Consider the following 18707-nt stretch of genomic DNA (forward strand, 5'->3'; position numbering starts at 1 on the left):
ACATAGGAAAACAGAGACAAAGGGAGAAAGAAGGCATGAAAAAGAACATGCACAAGTGAAGTAAAGAGACAGAAAGAGTAGGCTCTTGAGAGACTGTGCTAAGAAATGGGATCAAGAGTAGGCAGCCTTGGCATTCGGCAATCCCGGCATCTGTCAGCATCTGATGTGGAGTGCTAAAGAAAAGTTTGGGATATATATATATACATATATATATCCCATGTGTGAAAAATTGGCCGATTCGAGGATTCTCCTCGGGTCCAGGGGAAAAACAAGGCCCTGATTGGCTTGCCGCAACCTGACACAAATAGTAACGTGTGTGTTAAAAAAACCATAGAAATTCGCTGAAAGGTTACATGAACGTTATAGTTAGGTTGATGTTTTACCCATAAAAAACATAGAAATTCAGCAGTTATAGTTCCTTCAGATAAGTATAACTATAACTCGTACTGAAAAGTAACTTTGGACAACAAGTTATAGTTTCTTAACATAAGTATAACTATAACTGCTGTTTGTATGGGTAAAACGTCAACCTAACTATAACGTCCCTGTAATATATTTCTTTTTCAGTGAATACATATTTATATCTATATGTTGTTGTTTATTTTTTTAAGCACTGGTGGGAGGTGAGCACCATTGTGGCCTGGATGTGACAATGGTAAGACCTGACAACCTCCCATAAAAAAAGAAATGAAGAATCAGAAAAACCTCTGCAGAAAAGGCGGGCTGACGCCAGAGCAGGCATAAGCTCCACCACCAAAGAAAGAAGCAGAATCTCTACAACTCAAGGACGAACATGGAGACCATAACTAAGGGAAATGTGACTGCAGTGATATAAATGTACTACTTTTTTTCACAAATGAAGTGAATGTTTCAATATATATTTCCTACATTATTTTGCACTGTCCTAGTATTTATTTTTTTACTCGAGATTGGCATGTGCTATGATGCAAAGCAGACCATGAAATGCCCCGCTCTGTAAGACATCCCAATCCTGGATCTTCAGCCAACAGTTCCTTGCATTCTGGGACTTGAATTTTCACGTTTCCCTCTCTAAGCATTGAAAGTGTTATTGTCTTTATGTGCAATGCATGTTTCACTGTATAGTCGGGGCCAATGGAATAGAGGCATGCCTTTTTTTCACATAATTATAGTTATGAAATTATAGTTATGCCGCATTTGCTACATATTCCATACTCTGTTGCAAATGTGTAGATTTTAACAAAAACAATTTTGTTTCAAGCTTAAAAGATCAAAAGTTACTAATGCATGGCAACATGTGTTCATGTGCAGTGAACGTCCATCACTAAGCTTAACTGGTCATCAATGAGGAATATGCATTCTTCTGCCTTTTTTCACATAGTTATGGATTCATGCCATTTGCCACCACTTGTTGCTGATCAGTGGAAGGACCCCTGCAAAGGCTGGCTGGTCATCTTTCTGTTACTTATAGATGTGTTTGGTTGTCCAATTGGTACAAATAAGGTCAAGCCTGTGTCCAGATAGTGTTAACCTGTGTAAATATTACAAAATAATGAGCTAACACTATAACAAAATGTGCTGCTTTAGGCCACATAATTTGCATTTTGTGTTGCATAATTTAGTAAACCCTGCTGCATAATCCAGCCCTCTACTGACACAATTCCAGTGGCTCTGGTCACAGATCAGCAAGAGGTAAGTTCCAGTGGAGTAACCCCTGGTTTGGAAAAACAGAACATCGAGGTGGCGCATGAAGATTTAGGATGCATTAGAAATGGTTTTTTTAGCCAATAACAAGTTGGGGAAGCATTTGAGAGAGTTAGCTAGAAGAGGTGTCACTAAAATCTGTGAAAACAGGTGTAAGCTAGTTGATTGGAGGAGCCCTTTTCGTGGATGATATTCATTACACCTGGTGGAGAAGGCGAAGCGTGGGAATATCTGGAATGGCTGTTCAAGGTTCTTGTGGCAACGTTTAGCACTTTACCCAGCGAGGAGGAGTGAAGATTGACTGACTGAAAAGCTGATCAAATACTGACTTTGTTTTGGACTAATGTGGCGACTACCAGTTGGGTACTTGGGTGTATCTTGCATTTATACCCAAAACCGGGTACCAAGCTGACATGATGGGAGGTTGTAAATAAAGTCAAGCTCGCACGTAGTCGGTTTGTGGCTGATAGGGCAGGGTCAGTGCAAAGGTGATTGGGGTAGTGGAGACAGGTGGGTGCAGGGGAAGCAGGAACAGTAGCGTCTTGAGAACCGCGGAAGGGGCGGGGCAGGGAATAAACATTATTAAATGTAATAAATAAATATAAAAAAACACTTACCTCCTCCACCGCACATCTGTCCCTCGACACTCCTCTGCAGGCACAGGCTGCCAGCCTGCTCTGCACCGTTCCTGATGCTGCTCAGAGCAGCGACGGGATTGGCTGGGAGCGCCCAGCCAGGGCGCTCCCAGGCAGACTGGGAGCCTATGCAGGCTCTCTCCAGCCCAGCAACTGTGATGCAGGGCTGGAGAGAGCCTACAGTGCATGTGTGTTTGGCCAGCCCGAGACGGCCGTCCAAACACACATGCGCTGTGAAGGGGGAGTGCTGAGCACTCCCCCTAAGTACACGTCACCCCTGTGGCCCCGCCCCTTTTAAAGAAAACAATAATAAACACAGTGCAAAAAAGGATTTGCAGCTGCTGGCGGGGGGGGGGGGAGATGATGCTCCTCCACCCAAACGGAGGAGCCACCACTGAGCAGGAAACGGACATTCTCTCAGTTTCAGGCTCGCTCATCATTAGGGAGCAGAGGACAGTCCAGGGAGGGATTGTTGTGGGGCAGTCAGAATACCTGGTCTTTGGGTGTGTGGTGAAGTTTCAAATGAGAGAAAGCTTTAGATTTGACCAGCATACAGGTTGGGAAACAGGAGCAAATGGGAATGCCTCTGACAGCAATCGACCTTTCAGAGGAATTGAACAGATGGGCTCTCTTTTGATGTGAGAGACGTACATACTTGTTTATTTTACCCTTCCCACTTTTTCCTATTTCTAAAACCTTCAATGTGGCAGCCGGCATGTATTGAAGATTCCTCATTAACAGCTTGCTGGCGATACAGTACCCCAATGTTGCGTTGGAGACAATTACTTCTATAAGCTGTCACTAAACCGTGTGAAAACCTTGACCTGTGCGAAGTGCTGAGGTATTCCTCGGAAGGCATGCATGCACGGGCATGTTCCGCCTTATCACTGCAATGCTCTTCGTTACACATTGTTGTCAGCAAGATGCAACGCGGCCTATTCATTAGTTTACACAAATTAGGAATTCCCCAAGTATTCTCGGTGCTAAATCCTTATTGTAAGAAAGAAAACCGCAATGCCGTTCCTTGAAGACTCCTCACATAGGCCCGGCACAGTCCACAAAGTCCCATAAGAGCCCGCCGCAGGGTCTCGAGGAGACTCCTGTTCGATGGAGTTCTGGCACAAAAGGGAAGCCTGCCACTGCTCTGCCGTTGGACAGTCCGGTTCACCAGGCTTTCACTTTATCTGTAGTCTTCGGAGGAGTGCCATCCCCAGAGCCGGAATGCCTTCCAGAACTGTGTACAGTGGACTCCCCACTGCTCCAGATGCACCCGCATCGAACCTTTATATAGACTTTGTCAACGTAAGCCCAGACGGAACCGGAATGGCAATCCCCAGCGAACTGTAAGGTTGTGGACAAGCAACTGAAGTATCCGAATGTCATCTGCAATGCTGTTCGTGTACAGCGCCATCTGGTTAAACAAGGGAGGCGTGCTGTGATGCCGAGTGCCCAGCTGCACCCATTTCATGCCTCAGGTCAGGCGGACTGCCTGAAGAGACTCAGTGATTGTTTATAGTTGATGTTTTCTCTCCCAAAGGTTGGACTTGGTTGTTTTGATTTTTCAATAAAGTTTAGGAGGAATGTAGTGTCCTTCTGGACATGTTCTAGTGTTCCCACCAGCCACTCTGCTGAGGGCTGGCTTTACACACACACACACACACACACACCACACGCGTCACTGGTCAGGTGCACCTTCCAATAACACGAGCCGGGCACACGTGCCCGCAACCAGTTACCAGAACCCAGTAACTGTGTGTCCGTGTCACCCTATTGCATCATGAGGGCCTAGGTCCCCCAACACTACAGGGGCGCGCACACACACACACACACACACACACACACTCTCACTCACTCACTCTCTCTCTTCTGCCCCCCCCACCAAGCATGCACACAACATACATTTAAAAACCTTTTTACTAATATGAGCTGCCAATGGGGGACATATTCACATTTTATTTTGCTAATAGTGCATACATTTTATTATTCACCATTAGCATATTTAAAAAAAAAAAAAAACAGAGAACGGAACCTCAACTGACGTACATAAGGACGAGATGCTACTGTGTTTCTGGCGCTGAATTTCCCACCTCTAAAGCCAGGGGTCGCAAAGGGAAGGTCAGGGGTCTCAGCTGCGACATCTGAATGATGTCAATGGTGACTGTTTCTCCTCGCTCCGTAGACTGAAGGCGCACGGCCTCAGGAGTGAGCTTTCTCCTATATAAAGCAGACGTTAAACACTCTTCAAGCAACGTCGTCCTCTAGGCCTCTCACACTGAAGGTGCTTCGGGGAGTTCCTGCTGTTTACTCCCACGAACACACATTCCTGTGTTTTACGATATAAGAGAAGTTCAAATGGAGCAGGTCTCTGTGTGGACGGGTTCCGAGCTAGCCTTTGCCACTCCTGCCGGCGGCTGGCTAATTTTTAACCTGGTTATGTTTGTCCTACTGGTTGAACAATTAATATTTCGTACCCGCACTGGGCTGCTTGAGAATAGGAAATGGAGCTGCAGGCCGCACTCTTTCCTGTGAGCGCCGTGAGCTTGTGATGCGATCCAGGTTAAGGCAGGTGGTGGGTTTGTGTACACCGTGGCCTGCTAAGATGGCGGCCTGTCACAGCTCTGGCCTGTTGGATCCATAGGTTTTCCGTTGCTCGTGGTGATGTCTAATTGCCGTATCGTGATTCCGTGGTTATGACTGATGCTGCTCTATTTCCGTCTGGTAAACGACCATGTACACACCTCACAACTGCTGTCTAGCAGAGTGCAGAGCTTTCCAGGTAGGAACGGAGCTGTCTTGTTAAATACATATTTATTCGACGCTGGTGCTGTTTGCTTGCTGGTTGTGTGGTCGAACCATGTAAGTTTAAAGCAGACTGGCAAAGTATGTGAGTGTTGGGGGGGGGGGGGGTAAATTACTTCATAGCAATATGTAGAGGAGTCAAAGATCTGCACCAGTAGATTATACCCGAAGGACCAGTGAATGGTTTGGATGAACTACTCAAGTGGGTATTATAAAGTGCGTTATTTGTGCTTGTGCGACACTCCTTTTTGAGAATGGGACTTATTTTTTCATCATCATTCTTTGACCCAGAGGCAAACAAGGGAGAGGTAAAAGAAAGAGGCATGAAGTGTATTCAAGACTACGCTGTTTTGTTGTTTGGCAACCCTGGCATTTTGATCAGAATCGACGCTCAGATCATTCTAAGGAGCCTCTGAACTTATTATGTATGTATTTATGTATTTCTGTTATTGCAAATTTAGCACTGGTTTATGTGCAAGATGCTAGGTACTATCACCCAGATCCAAAATCAACAATGCTGGGGTGGGAGGTTTACCGCACTATATTAAACATGTGAATGTTATTTATTAACTACAGTGTGGTAGAAGCAAGCAGCGCACCTGAAATTAGTGCTGAAATGAAGCTATAGTGTGAGCTTATTCCATAACGCAGATGGGGTACGATTCACATAACATTTGGTCGATCTATACTTAAATTAGCCATGCGAAATAGATGAGTTTGTGACATAACTTCCAAGGCCTGAGTTGCAGAATAAGGACTTGCAGGAATTCATGTGTGCATTGTGGCTTTGCAAATGTCTTAATTCTGCTAGTTTGGTTTAACTTCTGCATTGACAAATAAAGCATAAGGGATAGATTCGTTTGAGTTTTTTCTTGGATTTCCCTGTAAAACTAGCTGAAGATTTATGAACTCATAAGTTTGTGTCATAAATGTACCTCTTGCAGGTAGTTCCTCGCCCAAGAAACAAATTTCCATTTACTTCCGTTTAGGGCAGATTCAGTAAATTCCCAGGCTGGGAGTGGGTAAAGTATATTTCCACTTTTAGAAGGTTGCTGAGGAGATTGGGGTGGCGATGGATGGGTTATCTGTGGCAAAACAGAGAACAGTATCTTAATGCACACATTTTCCTTTGGTAAGTGGCAGGGAGCAGGCTTAATCATGCATCCTTTGAACATGAACTTTCTTGTGCACTTTTGCATTATAGATGTAAACAGAGTTGCTTGTAATAGGTTTTTTGACTATATGGAAGAGAGAAAAAAACTTTTTGTGCTTGGTTACCTGTTTGCAGCGGTTCACCAGCCCCTCACGATGTCAATCTCGTTGCCATTGAGGATAATGTTTTAAAATCTACATATACATATAGTTAGCCTGATTAACACATGCAAAATATTTCAGTAGGTGGAACGTTTCCATGAATGCATTTTACACATTTTTAGAAACTGGGTCTCTAGTTGGCAGAGGTATGCACCCTGTCCAAGTAGGGACCACAATCCTAGTCAGGGTAAGTCACAACACAATAAAAATTATCTTGTACTCACCCTCTAGTAGCTTGGCACAGGGCAGGCAGATTTAACTTAGAAGGCAATGTGTAAAGTATGTGTGCAATAACTCATACAATAACATAATGAGAACACCATAAAAAGTCCTCCACACCAGTTTAGGAAAATAGATAATATTTATCTGAATTAAATAAGACCAAAACAACAGAAATCCAATTTTCACAAGTAAAGCTATCACTTTTTAAAGGTTTAAATAAGTCTCAAGCCTTAAGAATCAGTGGTTGTATCCCTGTATCACACAGTACTTGGGATGCATAAAAAAAACAACACACAGGGTCGCAGAGGAGGAGAAGCGTAAAAAAAAAATAAGGCACTGCATCGGATTTTCTGCTGTGGCACAGAGGATGCGTTGTTTCTTTCTGTGTTGTAAGGCGATGCATCGATTTACAGGAGCGCAGCCTTGGTTCCTCACTGCGGGGGTATTTTGACGCCCAGAGATGATGCATTGAAAACCCTTGATGCGCTGGTAAGAAGAAGCAGGTGCTGCGTCGATCCGGTAGGCGATGTGGTAATTTTTCAGCTGTGAGGCATGTACTGTGTCGATTTGTGCAGGTGTTGCATCGATTTTTCAAATGCACTGGGATTTTCTTCTCTTTGAAGTTTGTGTCCCTGAGACTTCAGAACAGGAGGCAAGCTCAATCCAAGCCCTTGGAGAGCACTTATGGGGAAGGAAGAGTCCTTTCAGCAGAGTTGGGGTCAGCCGGCAGCAGGGCCACAAGCAAGGTAGCAGTCCTTTTCAGCAAAGCAGTCCAGATGAGTACTTTGCCAGCCAAACAGTGCCTCTGACAGAGTCCAGGTGTAGATCCAGAAGTGTCTGATTTGGTGGGGTCAGAGACCCAGTATATATACCCAAAAAAGCCTTTCAAGTGGGGGAGACTTCAAAGAGTAGTTTTGAAGTGCACAAGTTCCCCTTTCAGTCCTGTCTGCCAGGGTCCCAGTGGGGAGTTATCAGTTCTCTGTGTGAGGGCAGGCCACTGGACTTTGAAATGTAAGGTTCAGGTCCTCCACCCTTCCAGCCCAGTAAGGCCCAAATCAGTATGCAGATGGATGCAGATATGCCTGAGTGTCCTGTGTTTGTGGTTTTCTGGGTGAAATGCACAAGGAAGCTGTCAACCAGCACAGACCAGGTATTGGTTGGAGACAGGCTGTAAGGCACAGGTGACAGTAAGTGCAAAGAAATGCCCACTTCCTAGAATTGGCACTTCTAAAATAGTAATATTAAATCCAACTTCACCAGTAAGCATGATTTTCTATTACCATTCTGGCCCTACTAAACATGACAGGACTACTCCTTTCAGATCAAAATCTACCACTTAAAAGTATATAAGGGCACTTTTAATGCTGGCTATGAAAGCAGCAGGCCTCACATTAGTGGATAACACATTTGTGTGTTTTCCACTACCAGGACATGTATAAAACATAAGTACATGTCCTGCCTTTTTTCTTACATAGCACCTTGTGCAATGGTTACCTAGGGCCTACTTTAGGGGTGACTTATATATGAAAAGGGGGAGTTTAAGGCTTGGCAATTCGTTTTAAATTTCAGGTGAAAGTGGCAATGAAACTGCACACACAGGCCTGGGATATGGTTAATGGGCTACTTATGTGGGTGCACAATCAGTGCTGCAGGCCCACTAGTAGCATTTAATGTGCAGGCCCTGGGCACCTCTAGGGCACTTTACTAGGGACTTACAGGTAAATTAATTATGCCGATTGGTTAGGAGCCATTGTTACCATGTTTAGGGGAGAGAGTGCACATGCACTTTAGCACTGGCCAGCAGTGGTAAAGTGTGCAGAAACCTGAAATGAGCAAAAACAGGGTTAAAAAAAATGGAGGGAGGCAGGAAAAACGTTGCGGGGTGACCACCTCCAGGCTGTCAGGTGTAACACACATTAAAACTCCAGGAAATCTACGAGTCGGTTAGATTTGCTTCAGTACTAATGGCATCCTTTAAAAATCTCAAGAGAATCAGAAATTTGGTCCAAATGTTGGACTAATGTTTTGGTATCAGACTTACGACTTAAGGTGTTCACACTTTATGATTTTGACAATTAGGGTGCAGTGCCTATACTTTACTGTACAGTCCCATCTTGCAGAGCTGCTGATTAGAGGCAATATATTCCACTGGGAAGCTTGAGCAGATAATAGCATGTGCACTACAGATGACTTAATACATGGGGGCTTCCTGAAATCCTTTGATGGTTTTATTCAGGAATTTAAACCTAGAGCCATCACAGAGGTGGTGTCACTGACAAATTAATGCACTTCTTTGGGGTAGGGCATGGAAGGGGAGCAATTGCGATCCAAGCCTCAACAATTCTTTCGTACATGACAAAATATCTTGAGGTCAAAAATGTTGAATCTAGTCTTTACAATACATTAATTTCCAAACTACATTTCAAAACGGTTGAACAAGAAACCAGACTAAGATGGCAGATACTACTGCAACAAGACTACATGCCTGAGGACTGAGCCTCATTTCTTTACATCCATGACTGAGATCTGAGAGAGGCTCACCTACAGTACACGTACTTTAAGATACTTCATGACTGGTACTGGTCACCATCCAAACTACAGCATGCAAAACCATCCCTGACAGATGTCTGTTGGAGGCGCAGATCTCTGAAATGTGACTTACAACATATACAGTGGTCCTGCTCCAGGATCTTGTCCTACTAGATGGAAACCTCGCAATTCTTGTGAGCTACGAATTACTACCATCAGCCAAATTAGCCCTACTATACAACACCACTGAGATGGGGACATAACCTCTCACTGATAGATAGCTACATAAATGTCCATAGCCAAAAGCCTTATCCTCAGACACTGGAAGACGACCAAAACTTCAACTCGCATAGAATGTACGACAAAACTGATGCATATCGTGGCCCATGAACATGTGATTTACAGATATCGAGATCAGATGACACCGTTTGACCTCATATGGGGTTTATGCCTGATCAGCGCAATACCTGGCTTACCTAATGCTACACACCATGCCATTCCGCACACTCTTGACAGGGTGGCTCTAGCTGTGCCTTTGTCTCAAATGGAGTGGCAGCGGTGAGAACGTTCCATTGTGTCAGAGACACGGGACCTACAGCCCATACCACTGACCTCATTTTCTTTTTACACCCTCTACCCGTCCACTCCCACATGCTCCTGTCATCCTAACGTGCCAAGTGGCATGTTACCACAAGATTCAATCTTCCACACTGCCCAGATAGCTCGGACCCCATGTAACACAATTGTGCTTCCTGTTTCCCATCCTTATTCATCACACCTCTGCCCCTCACCAGTCACCACCATTATTGGTGCACTTACGTACATTTTGAATGACAGTAAACCTAGACAATGCAGTCACAGAATCTATACCCGGACACTATATTCTCAAATTGTCCTACAATGGCGAAATGTCATCAACATATATTGTTGTTTGTCACTTTAGCCCGTAGTTAATTGAACTTGCTGACGAGCTGATTGTGCTCTTAGTTTTAAAATCAAACGAGTCGCCCTTAATTGAAAAAATAAATAAAAAGAGACTTAGTGTCCCTTGAAATTTGAGGGATGAAGCCAAGAATGGTAACTGGATGTTGATTGGCCAAGGACCATGCAGCGAGGACTTCTCTCTGGCATGATCTATTCCCTTGATTGTGATGTTGAACTTTTGTGCGTCACAAAACTATGTCCAATATAAGTTAAGTTTCTTGATCTTCTCTGTTGAAGGAGACAATACCTATTGCGTACGTTTTGTGATGGCTGCTCTAGGGTGCTTTGTGTAACGGGACAGAGTACTAGGGTGCTTTGTTTAATGAGATGCTTCGTCAAGGTGCTTGGTTGACTGGCTACAGCATTACGGGCTTTATACTATACAACGTTTAAAAAAAAAAGCATTCACAAAGCCAATAGGTCTTGCCTATCCAAGAGCTATTGTCTTTGTCAATGTGTTTTAGCCATGTTATACATCAGTGTGGTTTCTGTTCAGCATGGCTAAAAGTTAGTGGTTTAGAGGGAGTGTTTTAGAGTGTCAAAGAGTGGAGTAGATTGTCGTGGGGGCACAGATTAGAGTGTCATACAGTGGAGTAGCATAGAGTGGAGTAAAGTGTCGTAGAGTGACTTGGAATAGAGGGGAGTCGCGCAGAGTGGTCTACAGTGGAGTGGACTAGTGTAGAGTGGACTGGCACAGTGCATTGATATAGGGTGCAGTGGCGTACAATGCAGTGCCATAGAATACTATTGAGTAGATTAGGGTGGCATAGAGTGCATTGGTGTAGAGTGCAGTGGCGTTGAGTAGGGTGGTACAAAGTACAGTGTAGTGACTTAGAGAAGAGTGTACGGAGTGGAGTGATACAAAGTAGAGTGGCAAGGAGTGCATTGGCGTAGGGTGCAGTAGAGTGGCTTAGAGTTGTGCAGCAGCATAGAGTGTAGTGGTGCAGGGTAAAGTGGCATAGAGTACAGTGGCAGGAAGTGCATGGTTGCAGAGTAAAGTGTAGTAGAGTGCTTTGGTGTAGAGTGTGTTGGTGTGGAGTGTGGTAGAGTACAGTGGCATAGAGAGCAATTGCATAGAGTACAGTGGTGCAGAGGGGAATAGAGTGTTGTAAAGTGTTGTGGCATAGAGGAGAATGCTGCAGAATAGTGGTGTAGAGTGCAGTGGCGTAGAGTAAAGGGGCGTACAGTCCGTGTCATAGAATGGCGCAGCATAAATAGTGGAGTAGTATAGGGTATATTGTTTCAGAGTAGAGACAGGTGGCGTGGAGTGGTGCAGGGCAGAGTGCAGTATTGTAGAGTTGATTGGGGTAGAGTAAAGTGGTATGGAGTTGTACAGAGTAGATTGCAGTTATGCAGAGTGCAGTTGCATAGACTGTAGTATTGTAGAGTGCCATAGAGTGGTGCAGAGTACAGTAACATAGAATGCAGTGGCATGGCGTGGATTTTCACATTGTAGAGTGCAGTGCACTCTTGCAGAGACATAGAGTAGATTGTTTCAGAGAAGAGTGAAGTGGCATAGAGTACATTGGCATAGATTGGCATTGAGAGCAGTGGCATAGAGAGCAGTGGTGCAGAACAGAATAGCGTAGAGTGCTATTGCATAGAGTAGAGTGTTGTAGATTATAGTGGTGTAGAGGGCAGTGGTGCTGATTAGACTGGTGTAGAGTGGCATAAAGTATACCACTCTATTTTAAACCACTGCAATTTATGCTATACCACTCCACGCTACTGCAATTTACACCCCTCTACCCTGCACCACCCTACACCACTCTACTGTAAACCACTGCAGAGTAGAGGGGTGTAAATTGCATTGGCATATAATAGAATGGTGCAGCATAAATGGCAGTTGGATGAAGTGGTGTGGTGTAGAGTGCAGTTATGTAGGATAATTCAGCACAGAGAAAGATAGAATATAGTGGTGCAGAGTAGAGTGCAGTGGCATAGAGATGACTGGTATATAGTGCAGAGTTCCAATGTAGAAAACTGTATATTATAGTGGCACAGAGTGCAGTGGCATAGAGTGGAGTTTTGCAGCGTAGATTGGAGTGGCACAGAGTGGAATAGAGAGGCATAGAGTGTAGTGAGGTAGACTAGATTGTTTCAGAGTAGGCTGCAGTGGCGTAGAGTGGCTTAGAGTGCAGTGGTGCTGATTACAGTAGAGTGGCGTAGAATGGATCGGCATAGAGCGGGTGGTGCAGAGTAGAGTGCATTGGCATAAAATAGAGTGGTGTAAAGGAGAGTAGAGATGCATAGAGTGAAGTGGTGTAGAGTGCAGAGTGTGGAGGGGAGTGATGCAGAGTAGAGTGGTGCAGAATAGAGTGCAGGGCATATAATGGAGTAGAGTATGCATGTTTTGTTAGTTCACTGTCATTACTGCTAATACATTTTCAAATAAAATTACCCTTACATTTGCGCAGACATACAGTTTTACTGATAAAAGTACACAGCGCACAAATAAGGTGTGGCAATGTAATTACATAGAGCATAGATTTGTTGTGATCATATTAAAATATTTGTTTCCAACCAAACTTCAGAATTACAAAAAAGTGCTTCATTTGTACTTTCCTAATTCTGATATATTCTGAATTATCTGCACAATTAATTTACAGTCATTTGTTTTGTTGTGTGCAAGAAAAACGCCATTCCTTTCACAGCAAGATTGTCACATATCCTTTCACAGAAAGATTGTCACATAAATCCTCTAACTTCGAAGTTGGAGAAAGAAAAGTAAACAACAAGCTCTGTGGAAGACAGGTCCTGACATGTGGCCTCTATCTTTGAATGCACAGTAAATGTGACAAGATAAAAAGAAGATTTAAAGGGCTATTTACAGAAAGTGAGCACTCATTGAAGAATGCAAGGAGCAATGGTAAACGGGTGATGCTCCACAGGATGGGCAAAGACATGCTGGACAGCCTAAAACAAATAAATCCAGCAATTAGAAAGCAAGCAAATATGAGTATCAAACCACAAAGCCAATGGTAAGCAATGGGCAGAATGAATACCCAGGGTAGCTTTCCGCATGTCACCAAGATGTCTTCGCAAACCAGACAGCTGCATTATCTGGTAGGCTTCGACCTAGAAATGTTGCTATTTTTGAATTACATTTTTTGTTGTTTAAACATGCTTTACTTTTCAATTAAAACATTTTTAAAAGATTGCTTTAAATTAGATCAGACGTCTTAATTTGCCCTGTGACACTTGAAGGTGAGCAACACTGGGCGGAGGAGAAAACACAGTTGAAAGCAACACAGAGAGAATGGGAAGCAGGGAATTTGACAAGGAGAGGCACATGAGAGAGAGCTTGCAAAGCAAGCCGGACAGCAACAAGGAGTTCAGGAACAAGTATTTGAGGGAGGGGAGAAGCATTCAGGGGAGAGAGTTGGAAAAGTTTGCACTCTAATGACGTGCTTAAGCAAAAAAGAAAGAAAATAGTTCCTTGAAAGTGAGCAGTAAAACGACTGAAGACATCCAATCAGCGAAATGGTAAGGAGACTATGCTCCAGGGGAGGGACAAACAGAAAATGGATAACCCAGGACAAGTAAGTCCATCAAATAACCAAGTAAATGAGAGTAACAATAAAGCCAACCAGTGGACTAGATGAAAGCCCACGTAAGTTCTTGATAATGCCCATAATAGTTATTTTGCAACCAGTCAGCTTGCGCTGGTTGGTAAGCTTGACTTAAAAAAAGACACATACAGTATCCCGGGCAGTATGCTTGTGGAAACTGGGCCCCCTTATTGCACCAAGTAGAAATTGGTGGTCACCCTTTATAAGGACTGGATTTTAGCAAACGTTGAAATAGCAAAAAGGCACAGGACATATTTCTTACTATTCATGATCCTGGACTCTGGAGCACTCTTAGCTCTTCCTCGACAGCCTAACACAAACATTGGCTCTTAATAATCCCCTAAAAATTTAACCATTCAAGCAAGACTTCCACCCACAACTGTACTCTCAAAAAGGAGTTTTTGATCAACACTGGATGACCAGCCTGTATACACCAGCAGTACCTGAGCAGTGCAAATCGGGTATCTGCACCCCTTCATCTATAGCAATAACTTCCTCACCATTAGAATGACCCCTTCCACAAAGTATCCACATACTCCTCTTACCGGAAACTACAGAGCACTGACCGCATTTTTCATATTAACGTGTGTGTGTGTGTGTGTGTGTGTGTGTGTGTGTGTGTGTGTGTGTGTGTGTGTGTGTGTGTGTGTGTGTGTGTGTGTGTGTGTGTGTGTGTGTGTGTGTGTGTGTGTGTGTGTGTGTGTGTGTGTGTGTGTGTGTGTGTGTGTGTGTGTGTGTGTGTGTGTGTGTGTGTGTGTGTGTGTGTGTGTGTGTGTGTGATAGCAGCATGGCACGTGGTTACATGTATGGCACATATTAAATACCTTAAATAAATTAGTAAATAAAAACTCTTGACCATCCCTTTGCCATGCCCATTCCTGACCCATTTTCTTAGGTTATTTAGGACCCGACCCTCTTCGGAATTTGCTGCCATGTTAATTACACTTAATTCAGGCAAAAATGTAAGCATAGGGATGTTCCTATTAATAATAGGAAATCGTTTGACAGTCAGCCTTTTTGATTTCTTTGGATTTCTTTTTGGTATACATTACGTAGCGATGGTGTTTGGATACTGAAAACCAATATATATTTTCAGGTGTAATGTGTTCCCTCCTTAACCGAAGTAGAAATTAGACATCCACAGTAATCTACAAACCAGACTTCTTTTATTGTAGGATTTTACATCGTGCTCAGATCCTGTTATTGCTTAAATTTTACCTGGAGATGTCCACTTTTTAACTTCAATGGTTGCAAGCAGAAAGTCAGAAGCATGTCTCAATCCAGCGACAGCATCACCTCCCAACTAAGTTCAGGTCTTTCTCAGAGATTTGTTGAGCCCAGAACCCCTCAAGTATTCTTATTCCCACTGTCATTGCGGTGGTGCGGTATATTAATGCGCGATAAGTTCCTACCTCGGGTGTCACTTCCTGTAACCTGCTGCAGGCTTTTTGTTGGCTATCTGTCTCTTGCATTCTTTGCCTAATCCCTTGAAAAGGAGATTACAAGGACAACGTGGGCTCCTCGCCTGGAATGTGCAAAGTGTCCGCGGCTGAATGCTGCCAGGCCATTTCTCAAACCCAACGACGGCATTCCTTGTGGCCGCTTAACCACCCAGCGGCTTACCAGCACAATGCCATCCTTTCACATCAGCTGGTCTGAGAGCAAATGATCCTGTCTTCTGGCACCGACAGATTCCGGCTGCACCCTGCCCTGCCAGCAGAAGGGGTCCTCGCTGTCCTGGTCAGATGCCAGCTCTCCCTGAGACTCGGAGCCCCTCCTCATGTACCTGATGCTATCAACGGAAATGAATGGGAAAGCATTGTACTGCGCGCAGGCAGGAGTGTTCAGAAGGCCGTGCCTTGAGTGAACAGGGTTTTATAGCGGTACCCAGCGAGCACTCAATACCTTCTGGGCACCTGCAGGCTACATAACAGTCTAGCTTTTTTTCTAAAGGCATGTGCTTTCAGCAGGTTACTGGATTCAAGATGCTGAGGTTTGCACACATAAGGGAATTTAGAAACTGTTTTTTGGTGAAGCGGTGAAGTTGCAATTAGAACGCAGGCCCCCTGTGTCCATTTTGGCCACCTACTGTACAGGCCACTCCTTCCGTTCAATGGGGTACTTTGGCGAGGAGGTCAATTTGCACACTGCATTTCTTGGAGAAGAAAGCATCCTTGGATGAATCAAATAGTACTCCAAGTAAAAGGTGGCAAAGGGGTGCTACAAACTGAGAGCAACTGGGTGGATGAGTCCATGGCATTTTGTGACATATAGTTATTTTCAGAAAATGTATTCTCTGGGCTGTGGTTGGCGTTGGGTGCAGGGGTTTGTGCTCTAGTTGGGTCTCAAAGGATGAAGAGGTGTGAGCTGAGGGCCAACATGAACCGAGCCTGGGAGGATTCAGCTCCGTGGACGATGGGGTGGATGTTCCACTGGAGAGGTCTAAGAAATCCAGAAGTCCAGGATTTGGATGCCACACATATACTCAATAGTGTGCCCTGGACGTGTGGCTTGACAAAGCGCTTTATTGCAGTGAGTGTCCAGAGACTGGAATCTGTTCGCCTTCAGGATTCCCGAACACTGTGGATTTATTTCATTCTTGAAATGAAAGAGGCTTATGTCTTATACCAGAGGCTCAGTAAGATAATTCAGCGGGCTGGCCACTGCTGCACAGAACCCTGTCTAGCCTGAAGGAAGGATGATCAAATTCTAGTAGAGCCAACACCTTCTTTTGAGCCACTTTAAAAGGGGGACCTTGGAGTTTGGTAATAGCATCTTTCGGGTAAGTGTTAGTAGACACTTCATGTAATGAAGTGCGCTATATCGTGACCAATGGCTCCGCCAGCGGTATTTCAGTGTATGGTAATCTGGGGCAGAGTTCCTCTCAGCACCTATGGCTTCAGGTCACTGTTTCTTTTAGGTGTGAATAGATCAAGCTGGCTTGGACATTAAAGGTTTGGTGAAAGGGGAACACTAGACATGGAAGCATCAGGAATGTGTTTTCCCTACAAAGTGCTTGGTTTCACGATAAAAGATGAGTAGTGAATGCCACCTTCATATAATGCTTTAGCTAGGTGCTGGGCTCTGCTAAGGTGGCTGCTGGGTAGCTTGGTTACCCCTTCCAACCCATTCCCTTCCTGAAGGTGGACGTGCAGTAGATAAATGCCGTCCCTACCACTACAAATCTGGGCCTCACACTGTCCTATTCCAGCAGTTTATCAGCACATTTCACCTGGAAGTCAAACCTCAGGTGGATGAGTGATAGACCCTTCTTTTAGCGCCTAAAACAAGAAACAGAATATCGGAATAAGTACACAATCCAAGGCACTGTCACTTTAAGTATAATTCTGACAATGTGGCATTTCGCTCAAAAACGTCCCACAATGACAGACACGTTTCACACTGTTCTGTGGAGGAAAGAATGAGCTTTGTGATGCATTGATGCGCTTTCACAGCGATGGCTTGGGACGGGACAGGGTTGTTTATTCGCAGATAATTGTATTTAAAAAAGCACACAGTAGAAAACACTACTCCGTAACCAGCCCTCCTGTCCATCTGACTTGCAAGGCACCTTGGTGACAAATTCTTCTCTGTCTCCTTCACTCTACAGTAATTCTAACGCCTGGAAGAGATAGAAAGTGCCCACGGATTACAGAATTCCATTTAATCTCCTGTAAATCCACGTCCTCGACTCATTTCCGAGGTCGATCTGCATTCAGACTGATTACACAACAAATTTCGCAGCACTGTACCATTTGCTATGCCAAGGTACATAACTATTTAAATACAGTCCATTAATGTAACCCCCATTGCTGGCGTGGAGGTCACGTGCTGTCTGCGTGGCGCAGTTTATAAACCGCAGTCCACGACCAAGGCCACATGAGCTAGAACTGGCAGATTTCCCTGTGACACACACAAAATCTGGCGACTGTAAATCCATCCGAGGACTGCTATATGTCGGGCCACTGGAACTATGTCAGACCAAATTACGTGCCACAGTTGTCAAACTTATGTGGCATGAAAAAACAAATAATGCTGCACAATCTGTGACACTGTTATTTTGTCAGCTCAACACATATTGATACTGTCTGAACAAAGATGCACCTGGTTAGCACCAATGTTAAAGCCTGAGTTCAGCAATTAGCAACTGAAAAGTTAACAGATAACATCAGTAAACAGTCTTCCGTTGTGTAAATCTACGTTTTAGCACTTTTTAAGTAACTTTGGAGCCATTTGAGTCAGAAATATTTTTTGGGCAAATTTTGCAGAAGATGGTGAATTATGTGGCAAAGTCTACAAATTTACAACTATGCAGAAAATGTGGCTACTGCAGAATCAAGATTCCAGAAGCTCTTGATAGATGGCCAAAGGCACACGTCTTAAAATCTTTGAAACCAACGAGGCTACGCCTGGAGGCGAGCAGGCTAAAGGGCGTTCGCTGCAGCTATGTGGAAAAAAATCACATCAATGCCTTTCGACCTTTCACCAAACCTTTCACTCCGCGCTAGGAAATTCGCCGTTTTCTAAAAACCTGTGTCCACCAGTTTATAGAGGACATGGCAAATTGTTGGCTCTAGGCAAGGACAATCCTACGTGGCTGTCTATTTTATCACTCTGTGTAAACTTCCATTTGTTTTCTTATTTATTTATTTTTAGACGGCTTTAGAGGGTGGAGGTTCCTATTTTTGCCTCACTCCCTCCTGTTTGAATTAAAACAACACTTCCCTTTAGTAGAGTCACACTGGGAGTTATTAATCTGCTGATAAAATAAATAAAAAGTGCAGGTGCCTACATTTTTTCTTAAGAGGCTCCCTCCAACTTCCGCCCTTGGCATGCCACACTTCAGATTAGGATAGGATCCGTGTCACCAAAGGTCAAGAGCAATGGGGATTTTCAGGTAGGGTTGTGTACTGAACGGACCTGATGCTGCTGGTGACAACCACTCCAAGGGCTTCCATGTGGAAGGTGA

The 18707-nt window shown here is 44.2% G+C and overlaps 1 protein-coding gene across 4 annotated transcripts in view; it reads left to right on the forward strand.

Moving 5' to 3' along the window:
• Positions 1 to 18707, forward strand: part of SHROOM1 (shroom family member 1) — a 182949-nt gene that overhangs the window by 71868 nt on the left and 92374 nt on the right. The window contains exon 1 of one of the 4 annotated variants that reach the window (XM_069244733.1): positions 4916 to 5094. The exons of the other annotated variants lie outside the window; for them this stretch is intronic. The gene's annotated coding sequence lies outside the window, so the exon portion shown is untranslated. Of the gene's footprint in view, positions 1 to 4915; positions 5095 to 18707 lie in introns of those variants that run through there. 4 annotated transcript variants of the gene reach the window in all.

This window comes from Pleurodeles waltl, chromosome 7, assembly GCF_031143425.1.
Source record: "Pleurodeles waltl isolate 20211129_DDA chromosome 7, aPleWal1.hap1.20221129, whole genome shotgun sequence".
NCBI lineage: Eukaryota > Metazoa > Chordata > Amphibia > Caudata > Salamandridae > Pleurodeles > Pleurodeles waltl.